Genomic DNA, 16,947 nt, shown 5'->3' on the forward strand with positions numbered 1-16,947 from the left:
CAACGCTCCGAATCTTAATACCCAGGTTCCAACTGTATTCTCACATGAAAGGGATGCGTTAAGCATGATGGGTTTTAGGAAAATTTAAATTCATTTATTCATTCATTTACAAAGTTAGTGCATGTCGTGCATTTGAAATTGCTTGCACTTCCAAGTTGCAATCCTGAACGCATAGTGCATAGGTTAAAAAGATGGATTTGTCTAAATGCATCCTAGATTGCCTCACAGAAAAGAACAGTGCATAATGCACTTAGGTAATAACTTCCTAATTGTGACTCGTGCATGAGATAATCCTAGACGCCCATTGAATGTTGTCCAAAATAGTCGCAATGCATGGAAAGGAATTTTATGAACTTGTAAATTGCATGCCATGATAGTTCATTTTGAGACGGGTTAAGTGCTATAGGAAGGATTAATTTAATGTTGGACTCATGGTATTCGCTCATGCATGGAGTCCTTTGCCAAAATTTGAATGCATCTTCATCAAAATTATTAAAGCCCTGATTTCGTTGTATCAGTGTAGGTTTTTATACGAGTTAGCACTGATTTGTCAATCATCATTATAGGCAAGGAAAAGTAACGATCATTATAGATCTTATAGCTGCATAGAAGGAAAAAGTCTATGGTTTTTGAATTTGCATAATTGCATGGAATGCTATATCTTGCAATTATTTACATCTTTTAGGGGAAGCATTTGCATCTCTAAGGAAAGAACACCTCTTGTCGCAAGACAATTAGATCAATTAGGTAAATCACTTGTAATGGTGTAACTCAAATGATGATCACTTCAATGCGCTAAGTAGAGCTTAACCGTGAAAAAATTCCACCTAGTATCACACTCAGGAAACCGACTTAATATTTCCAACCTCAAAGGTCCTACCCACATTCACAGAATATTAGGGTTAGCTGAACACCTATGCAAGAATGATCTAGGGTTTCTTACCCTAAGGATCAATTGGCCAAAGCGTCATCGGCCTAGTAGGGTTAGGATTAGGGTTGGATTGGGCCAAGAGGACATCCCAAACCCTACATCTTGACCAAAGTATTATTGACCAAGGAATACCATGTGATGGCAAAAATAAACCCACAAGTTAGGTGCGACACTCGTCTTGTGCAACAAGTTGCAATGTCACATGATTTTGTGACTAAAACACAAAAAAGATTTACCATTCCTTAGAACAAGATTGGCGAGTTCTAAGAGGATGAACATAAATCTTGCTACATCACCCTTCCTTGGGCTGATTTTCCAAGTTAGGGGAGTTATGAATTGCCTAGCAAACAATTGACCAATCAAGTGAGGACAACGAGGTTGTCCAGGATTTATTGACCTTAATATAAGGAACCTATGGTGTTTGTTAATTTGGGCTAACAGGGTATAAACCCTAACCCAAGGAAAGAGGGTAAACTAGCAACACAGCTTATGAAACCCTTGGGGATCTTGCCAAGTCAAAATTGATCCCGGATCGAATGCTGGATGTATTCGGAGAGAAGGAATTATACCTTAGCAGTTGGGTGAACAAATGACCACTCGATTGATTGTGTTTGTACAGTTAGGAGCATTGTTTGTACTTCTTTGCTCAAGGAACTAAAGCTGAAAAAATAATTAATGCTTTAGATTGAATGCTTGGAGGGAGAGGCAGCATCAATTACCCCTGACTGTTTGCGTGACCCTATCCAAGGGGGTTGTTAGCTGTGCCCGGTACGTGGATTGAACCCGCCGCGAGAGGTCTCTCCGTGGGTGCTACTTGGAGTAGGAGGACGCCTGGGTGCCAGGGGGGGCTCTGGCCGTAAATCCCTTGCCTCCAGACCTTGCACAAGAGGTCGACGTGACTCGAGATTGGATCTTGAGGCTCGCATACTAGTCTACGGGCGGAAATTTGGAATAGCGATCCCTGAGGATTGGTGGAATTGCCTTCGGGCGGATTATGGATTAGCCTTCGGGCTGGATTATGGATTAGCCTTCAGGCTGATTATGGAATAGCCTTCGAGCTGGATTATATGATGTATTCCAAAGACTGATAAATAAAGATCAAATGTTGAAAAGGAACTTGTTTGACATTGTTTTTCTATGTCAGTGCTTAAGTTACGTGAAGGAACTATTGAATAATTAGCTAGTTAAAGAAGTTGTTTTTGCTTATCAAACTAAATGTGGTAGGTAATTAGATAACTAAAGCAACCTGAGAAAAGTGCGGTGGATGTGATCATGGGTCCGTTCTACGAAAGGGTGGTCCCAGTTGGCCGGGAACTTCCCTCAAAGAAGTTGACAGCAAGGTAAACGATGACCTAGAATCTAGGAAGCTAGAGCCCCGATTTATGCTGTTTTAGGGAAACTGAATGGGACTATGCCTTATGGGCAGAGAGGTCGAGCTTCACATCACTCTCGTTTCCCATTCTCCTTGAACCAAGTGCAGTATAAATCCGCTTCGACCTTGATATTTGTGCGTAAAGTAGTTCAACGCTAGTTACCTCCGAGGAACTTGACCATTAGGGAAACTCTGATTCTAAGTGGAAATGGATGGAATGCTTCCGCTTCGTGGTAGACTAAGATCACAAACCCCCTGACATTCCGTGGGTGTGCCGGGTGGCGCTTTTTGGACTCTCTTCCCGATGGGCTGCTAAAACGTGTCCTACAAGTGGACAAGGGGACACGTTACAATTGGTATCAAAGCAAACCAACGAGGATCTAATATTTACAAGAAAACTTAATGAGGAGAAGTAGAGAAAATGTTGCTGTTAAGAACATTTTCTTACTTACTTATCGATGCTGGCCTACAGTGTCGTGAAGCATGGAACAAATTCTTGGTATTCCAGGTTATGTTTATGACTGTGATGCATGCTTCGAATTATCGACAGAGGCTCAATATGATGGATATCCTAGACCGCATCTACAATCCTTCGCCTCTGTACGCGGAACGAAGATGGACGGGTGATTCAAGAATTTATTACATAGCTGCCCACTGTCTTGCGTACCTGGGGACCAACTTGAAGAGAATCAAGTGGATGGAGGACTTAAAGATCGTGAAGATGTTCATCTTTGTTGAGGCTCATGCAAACGCAACCCTACATGTCGGTAGTCGAAAGGTCAAGCAGAACACCTATGTGTACGAGGAAGTGACTTGAATAATCCCTGCCGACAGAATCAAGGTGTTGGGACATTATGAGAAGAACGGGTATCAAAGGAAAGGATACCCTAATCTTCCTATGACCTATCGATTCCTGAAAATCCATGACCCCAATCCATATTATTACTCAATTTCCGTAACTGAATGTAACACAATCTTATTCTCTCCAAATTGATGTACCAATTAGCTTGTTTCATCTTCCCAGAGATAATTGTATTCGAAAGGGCTAGGCCCATATGAATGAAATAGACTTTTTATCCATGATTGTCTTGACTACGAGTATTGATAAAGAAGTTAAGTGATTAGGTCACTTGGCTAAAAGCTGAATTGAGCATGAAATGTGATGTGAGAAATGCTTAGCAAGTTTTTAACGTAAGGAATTTTAAATGCCTAGGCACAACCTCAAGTGCAGATTCCTAGTCCGACCCCTACACCAAGCACGACTGTAATTCAAGAGAAGAAGTTTCTTCTCAAGCAAATCAAGCCACCAGAATTTAATTTAAAAGGCAAAGTCCCAAGCTTAGCAGAGGACAACATCAAGGGCCATCCCAAGGGACTGTCCGTGGCCAAGGAGCCACCGTCATGGCCAGAGGGAGAACCTCTAGTGTTGCCAACAAGGAGCTGTGTGATGAAGAAGACCCATCCATGGAAGCAAACATTGAGAGGGCAATGATCTATGCCGCTCTTCACAAGAAAGGCCCGAATCGCCAATTCTTGGTGATCCAAACACCATCGGATTATCAAGGTAAAAGCTTCAAAACCTTGATTGATTGTAGCAATACACATTCCTTCATTTCACCAATTTGTGCAAGAAGATTAGGAATAGTCACAAAAGATGCACCTACCTTACTTGTGGAATTAGCAAATGGTCGTGAGGTCACTTGTACCAGGCAAACTACTAAGGTGGAATTCCTGTTGGGTGGAAAGTTGACTTCAGTTAGATTCAAGGTTATGAACCTAGGTGTCCACGAGTGTTTGCTCGGAATGAACCTAATGATGCCCACATTCACTGTGGGGAGGGCCAAGTTTCCTTTTGAAATTCTAAAGGGGAATTGGTCACAACTCAAGGAGAGGTTGGGAAGCCAAAAATTCAACTGGCCAAAGCATCTCGGATAATAAAAAGAGTTAGAAAGGGGCTACTTGTCTATTTGATTAAGCTAAATAAGCTAGATCAGAATCAGGAGTCTAGCAAAGAACCTTCATGGTTAAAGGAATACGTAGACGTATTTCCTGAAGAGTTGACGGAACTTCCTCCTCAAAGGGAAGTCGATCACAAAATCAAGCTAATGCTAGGAGCTACACCAATTGCAAAGAGGCCATATAGAATGTCCATCCCGAAAGCGATTGAGCTGAAGGAGCAATGTTAGATCAAGGTTATATCCATCCTAGCAGTTCGCCATGGGGAGCTCCAGTGCTGTTCCAAAAGAAGAAAGACAGAATGCTTCGGCTATGTATTGATTACAGAGGGTTGAATCAATCAACCATTAAGAACAAATATCCCATTCCAAGAATAGTTGAACTTCTTGACCGTCTTCAAGGTGCGAAGATCTTCTCCAAGATTGATCTCAGGTTTGGATATTATCATATAAGGATCAAGGAAGAAGATATCCGAAAGACGGCATTTAGCACAAGATATGGACACTTTGAGTTCCTAGTCATGTCATTCGGGCTGAAAAATGCTCCTGCTACCTTCAACAAGCTAATGCAGAATATCTTTAGGCCATATCTTGATGACTTCGTACTTGTCTCCTTCGACGATACCTTAGTTTACTCCAAACAGGAAGAAGATCATGAACCCCAGCTTCGCATTGTCCTTGAAACAATGAGGGCACATAAGCTTTATGCCAAAAAGAAGAAGTGTGCATTTTTCAAGCGACAGATTGAATATCTGGGATTCATTGTATTAGCGGAAGGAATTTCAGTAGATCCAGCCAAGGTCAGAGACGTTCTGGAGTGGCCAACACCAACAACTGTCAAATAAATACGTAGTTTTCTTGGATTGATAGGATGGTAGAGGGTCTTTATAAAAAACTATGCTTTGATTGCAGCGCCACTGACTGATCTACTAAAGAAGCAAGTATCAATTGTATGGTCACCTATTGAACAATCCAGCTTTAACAAACTAAAGCAAAGCTTGGTATCAGCACCCATCCTGAAACTTCCGGATCTTTGTAAGGAGTTTGAAGTGATAATTGATGCTAGCACACTTTCCTTAGGATGTGTGCTTATGCAAGAAGGTCATCCTGTAGCATACTCTTCAAGGAAACTAAAGAGCCATGAGAGGAATTATGCTACCCACGATCTAGAGCTATTGGCTGTCATCCATGCTCTCAAGCTTTGGAGACATTACTTGCTGGGTAATAAATTTACCTTAGTGACGAACCACAAGAGTCTTAAATGGATTTTTACCCAGAATGAGCTCAACATGAGGCAACATCAATGGATTGAAGTGCTGGAGGAATATGATTTTGAAATCAAATATCGACCTGGAAAGGAGAATGTAGTTGCCGATGCACTCAGTCTCACAAGGCATTTCTAAATTCTTTGATTTTGCAAGATCCATCAACAGCAATATCTCTAGCCACAAAGGTATCCATGCCAAATAACCCAATTCTTGAGCTAGCTAAAGAAGAGGCATGCCATGACCCACCTATCAGAAATTGCTAAGGGAGATCCCCATCAAGGATCAAGACCCGAAGCTACAAACAAAGTATCAAGAATTCTCTATCAATATTGGACTTGTCTACTATAGGACAAGATTCTGTATACCGGCAAGCCAATCACTCAAGCAGAAGATACTTTGGGAAGCCCATGACTCCCCTTTCTCAGGACATCCTAGCTATGCCAAGACCCTCAATACGATCAGAAAGAGCTATTACTGGGATAGGCTTAAAGGTGACGTTCTCAAATATGTCAGAGAATGTTTGTCTTGTCAATGCATTAAGGCCGAACATGTCAAAATGCCAAGGAAATTGCAACCACTTGACATTCCCCAAATGAAATGGGAATTCATTAGTATGGACTTTGTTGTTGGCCTGCCCCAAGTTTAAGGAGGTTACAACTCCATTATAGTTGTGGTGGATATGCTCACCAAGGTTGCACATCTTATTCTTGTTAAGACAAACTATAAAGCCTCAGACATCGCAAGGTTATTTATCAAGGAGATATTCAAGCTGCATGGGTTACCTAGAAGAATCATTAGTGATCATGACTCTCTCTTCACATCACACTTCTGGAGGGCTATCTTCGAGGCCAGTGGGACTCAACTCTGTTTTAGTACAGCTTACCATCCCCAAATCGATGGTCAAACGGAGCGAGTCAACCAAGTCATTGAGAATATGCTAAGGGCACATTGTTGTCGCGAACCCAACAAGTGGATTCAATATCAGCCAGTTTGCCTACGATGCTTCTTACCAACAAAGCATTCAGATGACCCCTTTTCAAGCATTGTATGGGCACGACTGTCGTAGTCCTTTAAACTTTTCGGATCCAACCTTGAGGGCTGAAGCATCAAAGCAGATGCTAGAAGACATGGATGACCAAATCAAGTCAATAAGACAGGACATCAAAGCCGCCAAGAACAGACAAAAGGCTTACACGGACCTAAAACGGCAAGATAGATCCTTCATTGAAGGTGATATGGTCTTCATTCGCGTATGTCCAACAAAGTCTAAGGTATTTGGACCCTACAAGATTCTCAAGTGCCTAGGACCTAATGCTTACCGACTTCAACTCCCTGAAAACCTAAAAGTTCATAATGTATTCCATATCAGTCTATTGAAAAGGTATGTACCTAACCCTAGTCACGTACTTGATGATCAACAAGTTGTAATGCCTAGCCAAGGAGTCCTTGAGCTATGGCCTGACAGGATCTTAGATGTTAGGGAGAGGCATTTGAGATCCAGAACCTTGACAGAATACCTTGTCCAGTGGAAAGATTATCCCAAAGAGGATGCCACTTGGATGGATGAAAGTACTCTCAACCAACAATACCCCCAGTTCTTCTCAAGATGAGGACATCTCGATTCCTCTAGGTGGAGAGAATGTAATATTTCTGCACGAAATATTAATGATTTTAGAACTGGCACACCACGCACAAAAATCAGTTCAAAATAATCTCTCGCATCAATAAATGTTGGTGGCTAAGTGTTCCCTCCGCGTGCATTACTAAACTCCAGCTCCGTGTCATGTATGGAAGACCTGGCTTGAAACCGCAAGCCCACATGGGAACACCCTTCACGAAAAAAGGCAAATGGATAATGGTTAAAAATGTGACAAATTTTATTATTATTAACCCCCTCCCCTCAGCTGATGCATGGCGGGGAGAGGGAGTGTGGGGAGAGTTTGAATAGGGTGGAGAGCATGGGGGAGGGAGGAGGCATGTTGAGCCACGTGTGTGGCTATCTCCCCCTCCCGCCCCCCCCGAAGCTTGAGGGGAGGGAGGAAGAGGAGGATGATGTGCTGCCAAGACATTGCCATTAGCCATTCACATCGCCTGCTACCGCTAAGCCAGGCCGCCTCGCCTCCACCTGCCATCACCATCATCACCGTAATCATCATTATTATCATCTTCATCTCCATCATCATTGCCTTCACCCTCCCAATCATTTCCACTCCCCATGTCATCCTCTGGTATTTCAGAAGCTTAGAAGCTTCTAAATAAGGCTTCCATAAGCCTGGTTCCCCCGTGTTTCCCCGGTTTCCCTTAAAACCAAGTCTCCAAGGCCCATGTCCTACGCGGGAGATAAGATCTCGGATAGAGAGGATCCGATTCGCGGAAGTGACCTAAGGGGAGTTGCTGTGACAAAATACATTGCATAAATGGCTCCGAAGCTAAATATGCGAGGAGCACACGCGGGGGCTTCCAACTCGAGTACATGCATGGACAACGCTCCGAATCTTAATACCCAGGTTCCAACTGTATTCTCGCATGAAAGGGATGCGTTAAGCATGATGGGTTTTAGGAAAATTTAAATTCATTTATTCATTCGTTTACAAAGTTAGTGCATGTCGTGCATTTGAAATTGCTTCCACTTCCAAGTTGCAATCCTTAACACATAGTGCATAGGTTAAAAAGATGGATTTGTCTAAATGCATCCTAGATTGCCTCGCGGAAAAGAACATTGCATAACGCACTTAGGTAATAACTTCCTAATCGTGACTTGTGCATGAGATAATCCTAGACGCCCATTGAATGTTGTCCAAAATAGTCGCAATGCATGGAAATGAATTTTATGAACTTGTAAATTGCATGCCATGATAGTTCATTTTGAGACGGGTTAAGTGCTACAGGAAGGATTAATTTAATGTTGGACTCATGGTATTCGCTCATGCATGGAGTCCTTTGCCAAAATTTGAATGCATCTTCATCAAAATTATTAAAGCCCTGATTTTGTTGTATCAGCGTATGTTTTTATACGAGTTAGCACTGATTTGTCAATCATCATTATAGGCAAGGAAAAGTAACGATCATTATAGATCTTATAGCTACATAGAAGGAAAAAGTCTATGGTTTTTGAATTCGCATAATTGCATGGAATGTTATATCTTGCAATTATTTACATCTTTTAGGGGAAGCATTTGCATCTCTAAGGAAAGAACACCTTTTGTCACAAGACAATTAGATCAAGTAGATAAATCACTTGTAATGGTGTAACTCAAATGATGATCACCTCAATGCGCTAAGTAGAGCTAAACCGTGAAAAAATTCTACCTAGTATCGCACTCGAGAAACCGACTTAATATTTCCGACCTCAAAGGTCCTACCCACATTCATAGAATATTAGGGTTAGCTGAATGCCTATGCAAGAATGATCTAGGGTTTCTTACCCTAAGGATCAATTAGCCAAATACTAGACCTCCCTATGGATTTAGGAACCCTAGGGCCAAAGCGTCATTGGCCTAGTAGGGTAAGGGTTAGGGTTGGGTTGGGCCAAGAGGACATCCCAAACCCTACATCTTGACCAAAGTATTCTTGACCAAGGAATACCGTGTGATGGGAGAAATAAACCCACAAGTTAGGTGTGACACTTGTCTCTTGCAACAAGTTGCAACGTCGCATGATTTTGTGACTAAAACACAAAATAGATTTGCCACTCCTTAGAACAAGGTTGGCGAGTTCTAAGAGGATGAACATGCATCTTGCTACATCACCCTTCCTTAGGCTGATTTCTCGAGTTAGGGGAGTTATGAATTGCCTAGCAAGCAATTGACCAATCAAGTGAGGACAACGAGGTTGTCCAGGATTCATTGACCTTAATATAAGGAACCTAAGGTGTCTGTCAATTTGGGTTAATAGGTTATAAACCCTAGCCCAAGGAAAGAGGGTAAATTAGCAACACAACTTACGAAACCCTTGGGGATCTTGCCAAGTCAAAATTGATCCCGGATCGAATGCTGGATGTATTCGGAGAGAAGGATTTATACCTTAGCAGTCGGCCGAACAAAAGACCATTGGATTGATTGTGTTTATACAGTTAGCAGCACTGTTTGTACTTCTTTGCTCAAGGAACTAAAGCTGGAAAAATAATTAATACTTCAGGTTGAAAGCCTGGAGGGAGAAGCATCATTTGTTACCCCCGACTGTCTATGTGACCCTATCCAAGGGGGTTGTTAGCCGCGTCGGGTACGTGGACCAAATCCATCGCGAGAGGTCTCTCCGTGGGTGCTACTTGGAGCAGGAGGACGCTTGGGTGCCAAGGGGGGACTCTGGCCGTAAATCCCTTGCCTCCGAACCCTGCACAAGAGGGAATGCTTGGGTGCCAGGGGGGGACTCTGGCCGTAAATCCCTTGCCTCCGGACTCTGCACAAGAGGCCGACGTGACTCGAGATTGGATCTCAAGGCCCGCATACTAGTCTACGGGCGGAAACTTGGGATAGCGATCCCTGAGGATTGTTGGAATTGCCTTTGGGCGGATTATGGATTATTAGCCTTCGGGCTGGATTATGGATTAGCCTTCGAGTGGATTATGGAATAGTCTTCGAGCTGGATTATATGATGTATTCCAAAGACTGATAAATAAAGATCAAATGTTGAAAAGAAACTTGTTTGACATTGTTTTTCTATGTTAGTGCTTAAGTTACGTGAAGGAACCAGTGAATAATTGGCTAGTTAAAGAAGTTATTTTTTCTTGTCAAACTAAATGTGGTAGGTAATTAGATAACTAAAGCAACCTGAGGAAAGTGCGGTGGATGTGACCATGGGTCTGTCCTATGCAAGGGTGGTCCCGGTTGGTCGGGAACTTCCCTCAAAGAAGTTGACAGCAAGGTAAACGATGACCTAGAATCTAGGAAGCTAGAGTCCCGATTTATGTTGTTTTAGGGGAACGGAATGGGACTATGCCTTATGGGTAGAGAGGTCAAGCTTCACATCCCTCTCGTTTCCCATTCTCCTTGAACCAAGTGCAGTATAAATCCGCTTTGACCCTAATGTTTCTGCGTAAAGTAGATGCTAGTTACCTTCGAGGAACTTGACCATTAGGGAAACCCTGATTCAGGTCGAGATCCTAAGTGGAAACGGTCGTAATGCTTCTGCTTCGTGGTAGATTCAGGAAGACCTAGATCACAAACCCCGTGACATTCCGTGGGAGTGCCGGGCGGCGCTTTTTGGACTCTCTTCCCGATGGGCTGCTAAAACGTGTCCTAGAAGTGGACCGGGGGACACATTACACTCCACCTCCACCTCCACCTCATTCCACCTCCCCCTCCACCTCCACCTCCACCTCATTCCTCCCCCTCCTCCTCCTCCTCCTCCTCCTCCTCCTCCTCCTCCTCCCAGCAAGGTTAGACCTTAATCTCACATTAACCTCACATTAACCTAACATTAACCTAACATTAATCTCACATTAACCTAACATTAATCTTACCTTAATCTAACCTTAGCCACTAACTTAACCCTAGTTAGTTGACCCCCCACCAACTTAACTACAGTTAGTTGACTCCCACTAACTTCACCCTAGTTAAGTTGACCCACCCACTAACTAACCCTAGTTAAGTTGACCCACTCACTAACTTAACTACAGTTAGTTGACCCCCCACTAACTAACCCCAGTTAGTTGACCCCCCACTAACTAACCCTATGTTAGTTAACCCCCCACCCATTGACTCTAGTTAGTTTAAACCCCTGACCTAGTTAACCTAGTTAGACTAGACTAACTAGACTAGACTAATTGACTAATCTAACCAGACCTAACTAACCTAACCGGACTAGAGTTCCCTGACTTACCCAGACCTACCTAGACTAACCAGACTTAATTGACCCGACTTGACCTACCTTAACAAACTAACCTAATGTAATTAACTTCATTGATTTATTCAACTGACTTAACTTAATCAACTTTCTCAGACTAAGCTAACCTAATTCACTTAATCTACTCAGTTAGCCCCCATTCCTACATTTTCTCTTTCGTTCTTTTTTGGCTGAGTACGGGTGTGCTAGCGGGCATTCACGCACGAGGACGCGCTTCCGACTTGTGTGTGTGGTGAAATACTGCAGACCCGCCATTCACACGCAGTCATCCTTCATTGTTCACACGCAGCCCAGGTACCACCTTGTATTTTCCAACCCGCAAATATATAAAAATAAACAGAAAAAAACACATAAAAATTCCACAAATTTATTTAAAAATTAAAAAAGTGCAAATTTTTTCTTAAAATTTACCAATATTGCTAAAATTATTTGGAATATTTTTTAAGGTAAAAATTAAAACAAATAAATTGCAAAAAAATTAAAATCTGAAATTCATTCAAAATTACATAAAAATGAGTAAATTGCATTACAAATTAGTAAAAATATAAAAATAAATTCAAAAATTTTCCAAAAATTTCAACAAACTCCCCTCTCCCTTTTTCTACTAATTTTTCAATTGAAAAATATTTCCATAAAAGTAAAAAATATTATTTGAGGCGAAAAAATCCTAATTTGAATACTACACTTCATAACAATTCATTTTAAATCCTAAAAATCAGCTGAAAATTATGGATGAATTAACATACATTGTGGACATTTGCTAGATAATTGAAAATTCATTCTTACACTTCATAACATATCCTTGTGTTATATATCCTAATTTAAATCTTAAAAAAATAGAAAAAATATTAAAATTATAAAAATAATAACAAAATAAATTAACCAAACCAAATAATATACACAAAACAAATACACCCAAAATACAAATGAATGAAAAAAAAGTAAAAATAAAAATAAAATAAAAATCAAACAAAAAACACTAAGATGCTTTATTTTTTTCAGTCAGTGGTCTTTGTTTTTGTTTGGCTGGATTCATTGCTTTTGGGGGATTACTCAGTTTGCCTTTAGTCCATTGCATACACACCCCTACCAGGTATTTATTTTGTGAGCTTTAGTTATTTTCATTATCCCCTTAACCACAATTAATTGCTAAAATGAACTTTATTTACCCACCTTTTCCACGCGCATTCGCGCTAAACACATAGTTTAATAATTTAAAAATCAACCAGCCGTTCACTTTGCACACGCTTCGTGCACTTAAGAGGCACCTTAATTTGTAATAAAAATGAACCGGCCATCACAAAAAAGCACGCGCTGATAAAAAAGCGCTCCACATCACTATTAATTTTTAAATAATGAATTTGCATTTAGAGACCCAGTTTGGGAATCGTAGTCTAAATTTCGATAAAGGACCGTTTCACCCTAATAATTTGTAATTAAAATTTTAAGAAGGAACCGTCGTTTTCTTATTAAGGTTTATAACCTAATAAAATGTCACCCATTGTTAATAATTTCTTAAAATGAACCCTTCATTAAAACAATTCCCCCTCACTACACTTTTTTCCTCTTTTTAATAAACACACTTCGTGGGATGGGCGCGTAAAAGTCTTTTAGTTGACACTGATGGTCAAGGTTATGGTCCGATCTTGGGGTACATTTTTATGGTATTATGGTTTGTCTATGTGTTACGATTACAGGAATGGTTTGTAGTTTTCTTTCTTTCTTGCCTGATATGGGGATTTGGGTGCTTGTTTATTGCATCGCATGAAGTTTTCGATCGCATATGTGTAGAGGTTATGCCAATTTTTTTTTCTAGGATGTGGGTTGTTTGGGGTGGTAAATTGGTTAGTTACGTTTATGTATGTGTGTCCTTCTTTTTGAATGATTCCTTTTTAATAGCCCTTTGGTTGTTTTACAAGCATTCTTTGTGATTGTTTGTGTTGTGGTGTGTGTGTTTTCCATCTGAATGGCACCTCACGCTCCTCCTCCTATCCAGTATGTCCTGCTGGTTAGTAGGGATTACTCTTTCCTACTAGCTTTTGAGCCTATAGCGAAAGCAGGACTTGCAACTTTCGTGGCTGCCTCATTTCCCTTGATTCCAGATGATCCATCCTTGTGTGATGAGTTCCTTGCCTCATACAACAAGAAGTCGGCCTGGTTCATGGTGCTTCCATGACATTGACACCCCGAGGGTTAGGGAAGGCTTTGTCTCTTCCCTTCAAAGGAGAGCCCCTTGTTATAGCTAGACAATTATTCTCCAACGATGAGATTTTCAAGCTGTTACAAAAGCAGACCAAGGAAATTCTAGATGTCAAAAAAGTGATCAACACTTCAGGAGTCTCTTTTTCCATGATCATTGATCCTCCTTGGAAGTTGGTCTGCCAGTTTCTCCAAGACCTGCCAAAACACTATCCCATTACTTGTCCAAAGAGCTCTTTACAGCTTCCAGGATGGTGCAAAAGGAGTGGCTATTGATTGGAGCACTTACCTACTCACAAAGATGGATCAATATTTTGTCAAAGTAACCAGAGGAAATGTCACAAACGTCACATATGGATCCTACATGTATGCTTTCTTGACATACTCAGGCCTAAAGAAGGACGTGCTACCACCTCCTCCATCTGATCCAATACCTCCCCCTCCACCTTCAGAAGAGTCAGAACCTATTGATATAGAGGATCTTGATTCCCCTCCTCCACTGGTCATTCAACGAAAACGCTTGAAGTGTGTGGTAGATAAAGATCATTCAGTTCTTCCTTCAGTTACAATTCCTGCTACATCTGGCAGTGACCTCCTTGCTTACCTCACATGTAACAATTTGTTCAGAGTACATAGAGAGGGTTCCTTGGACATATCAGTCCCTTCACTGAATAGTCTAGTGTCGGGAGATGCCATTCCATTTCTCTGTAAAGATATCCAGAGTTTGATTGAACTTTTAGTGACAGCATGTGTTCAACAGCTGTATGCTTCCTTTTATGAAGAACTGGTGCAATCCAAAAACCAGTTGTATAAGGCAACATCAGAATTAGCCTCTGCTAAAGACATACTTGCAGATCTGTTTAAGAAAATGGAGAAACAAACCCAAATGATTGAGACTCAAAGAGAAGAGATATCTTCTTTGAAGATTCAATTAACAGAGGCTCAGTCAGAGGTCACTAAAATCTAAGAGGAGAAGGAGAGGATGTCCAAAGAAATGCAAGAGTTTCAGACTCTTTTAGATGCAAAACTCTCAGCCTTACAGACTGCTCATGACACAGTGGAATCACCAGCTTTCCAAATCAAGTAGTTGCAAGACCAACTGACGCACTCACGGTCTGTTCCTCCAAGCCCCAATGTTCCACTGATTCCTTCTCTCTCAAAGCAGGACTTGGGGCATTTCTCTAGAGAAAAGCCACATTGTGCCCCTTGTTCCAAGATAAAGTGGAAAGATTGCAGTCCAGGATGGATTTGTTATGGTCAACATTTGAGCATTTTCAGGAGTATGTTCCTCCGGACCATTCTTTCTTTGTCCACTATCAATTGCAAAAATTGGCATTTTACATGAAGCTTTCAACGATGGATCTTCCTCTTCCAGAGGATGGTTGGAGTGGGGCTTGGTCTCCTGAGTTACTGACACAAGTGGTCCGTATGGTGTTTGAAGATTCTGTGATGATGGATACTATGTTGCTGTCATATATGTATCTACGAGGTGATCTGTTAATTCCAATTGAAGTAGATATGGCCTGGTATGTGGGGGACGTGGTTTTGCAAGCTATCTTGTATGTCAAATATTTGGAGTTGCAGATAGATGACATGTTCCAGTGTTATGCTTCAAAAGTGGCTACTTGCCCTGACAATTCATGGCACTCAATGATTGATTTTGTGGTCCTGAATCAACATCAAAACACAGCTTCTACCTATGTACAGAGCACTAACCAACTTTGACTCCCACCAGTTGGATGTTCTATATTTTCATGCCCTATGTCTACCTAGCAGATACCTTGTTTTGCTAGAAAGGATGTGCTACTTGCAGTTCTTTCAAAATCCTCCAAAGACATTTGTAGATGAATCCTTCTCCATGGATTGCTTTTGAAACCACCAAGCCTTCAAAAGGGATCATCTTTATTGATGCCTTTGCAATGTATTTTGGATGATTCTTAATGATAGATATATCTCTCTTTTTGGAGGTGTCATTCAAATGGTTGTGTTAGTGTTAGTGTATGTGTTGTAATAATTGTATGTGATGAGTTCGTGCTGATTGAGAATCATTTGTTCGAGAGCTCTTTTCAAACTATTGATGGTGATGGTGGATGGAAATCCTATGGTGGAAAGCTAAAGAAAACCTCTCATATCCTTTACAAAATTTTTATGATTTTTAAATGATTAATAAGATGAGTTAATGAATAATGAAGTTTTCCTTTAGTAGTTTTCTCTATTAGATATAGGTGATAAGTTGGGGTCGTGGTTTGGAAAGACTATTGAAGATTCGACGGAAGACAATTATTTAGCTTTTTAAGGAGCGTCTATTCTTCTTTTCCTTAGGATGCAAGGACGCTTCCTTTCTAAGTGTGGGGATATGTTGAGAGTCGAAGAAGACTGATTTTTTGACTGATTTTTGTTGTTTTTGAGGTCTGAATGATTGATTTTTGATGGATTTAGAGTGATGTATGGTTGTTAATGAAAGTATTTGAGAGTGTTTTGGATTATATTGATTATTTTTTGGAAGTTCATGATGATTCTCAGTGCAGATATGAAGCTCTATGATGTTCTGTGATGTCCTGATTGGTTCTGTATACCTTCTGTATAGCTTCTGTTTTGTTCTGATTGTCTTATGTATGAAGCATGGATTGATGATTGATGAAGATTGAGATCTTTTGGAAGCTTATTGAATAGTTTTTGATAGTATGGAATGGTTTGAGTATGAGTTATGAGGTTCTGATGACCTTCTGTAACCCTCTGTAGACCTTCTGTAGAGCCTCTGTCTCTGCTCTGTCTCTGTACTGTAACTGTACTGTAGCTGCTCTGGTACTGTATTGTAACTGTTCTGTAGACCTTTTGTAAGTGTTCTGTAGAATGTATGTGTGACTTTGGGAAATTTTTCTAACCTTTGTAAAGGATGAATCTAAGTTCAAAAGAGCTAAAACAAGTGGAAGAAGCAGTTGCTAAAGACTGGAGAGAAGATTAAGTGACAGTGACAGTAATGAGCTGTGAAAAGACATTGTAGTGGCTCTAGTGACTCTTCATATCAGACATACCATCCACGACCTAAGAAGGATTTTTGAGGGTTATTATGAGAGTATTATAGTGAGGATATGATGTACTATTGAGAGAGAGAGAGAGAGAGAGAGAGAGAGAGAGAGAGAGCCAGAGATAGTCAATTTTATCAAAACAGTGTAACTGTATGTGAGAGATTGAGAGAGAGAACTATGAAGACATTGAAGATGAATAATATGTGATTGACTTCCATTCAAAAGATTGTGTATTCTTTTGTGTTCTTTGTTCTATTGAAGAATTCTATGAAGATGTTGAATATTATGGTTGATTCTATCAAATTCTGGGAGATATCTACTATGGTGCTGCGTGAAGAATTGTTGTTTT

The sequence above is a fragment of the Lygodium microphyllum genome, chromosome 12 (assembly GCF_053477565.2).
Source record: "Lygodium microphyllum isolate KBCC chromosome 12, Lygodium_microphyllum_v1.1.10, whole genome shotgun sequence".
Taxonomy (NCBI): Eukaryota; Viridiplantae; Streptophyta; class Polypodiopsida; order Schizaeales; family Lygodiaceae; genus Lygodium; species Lygodium microphyllum.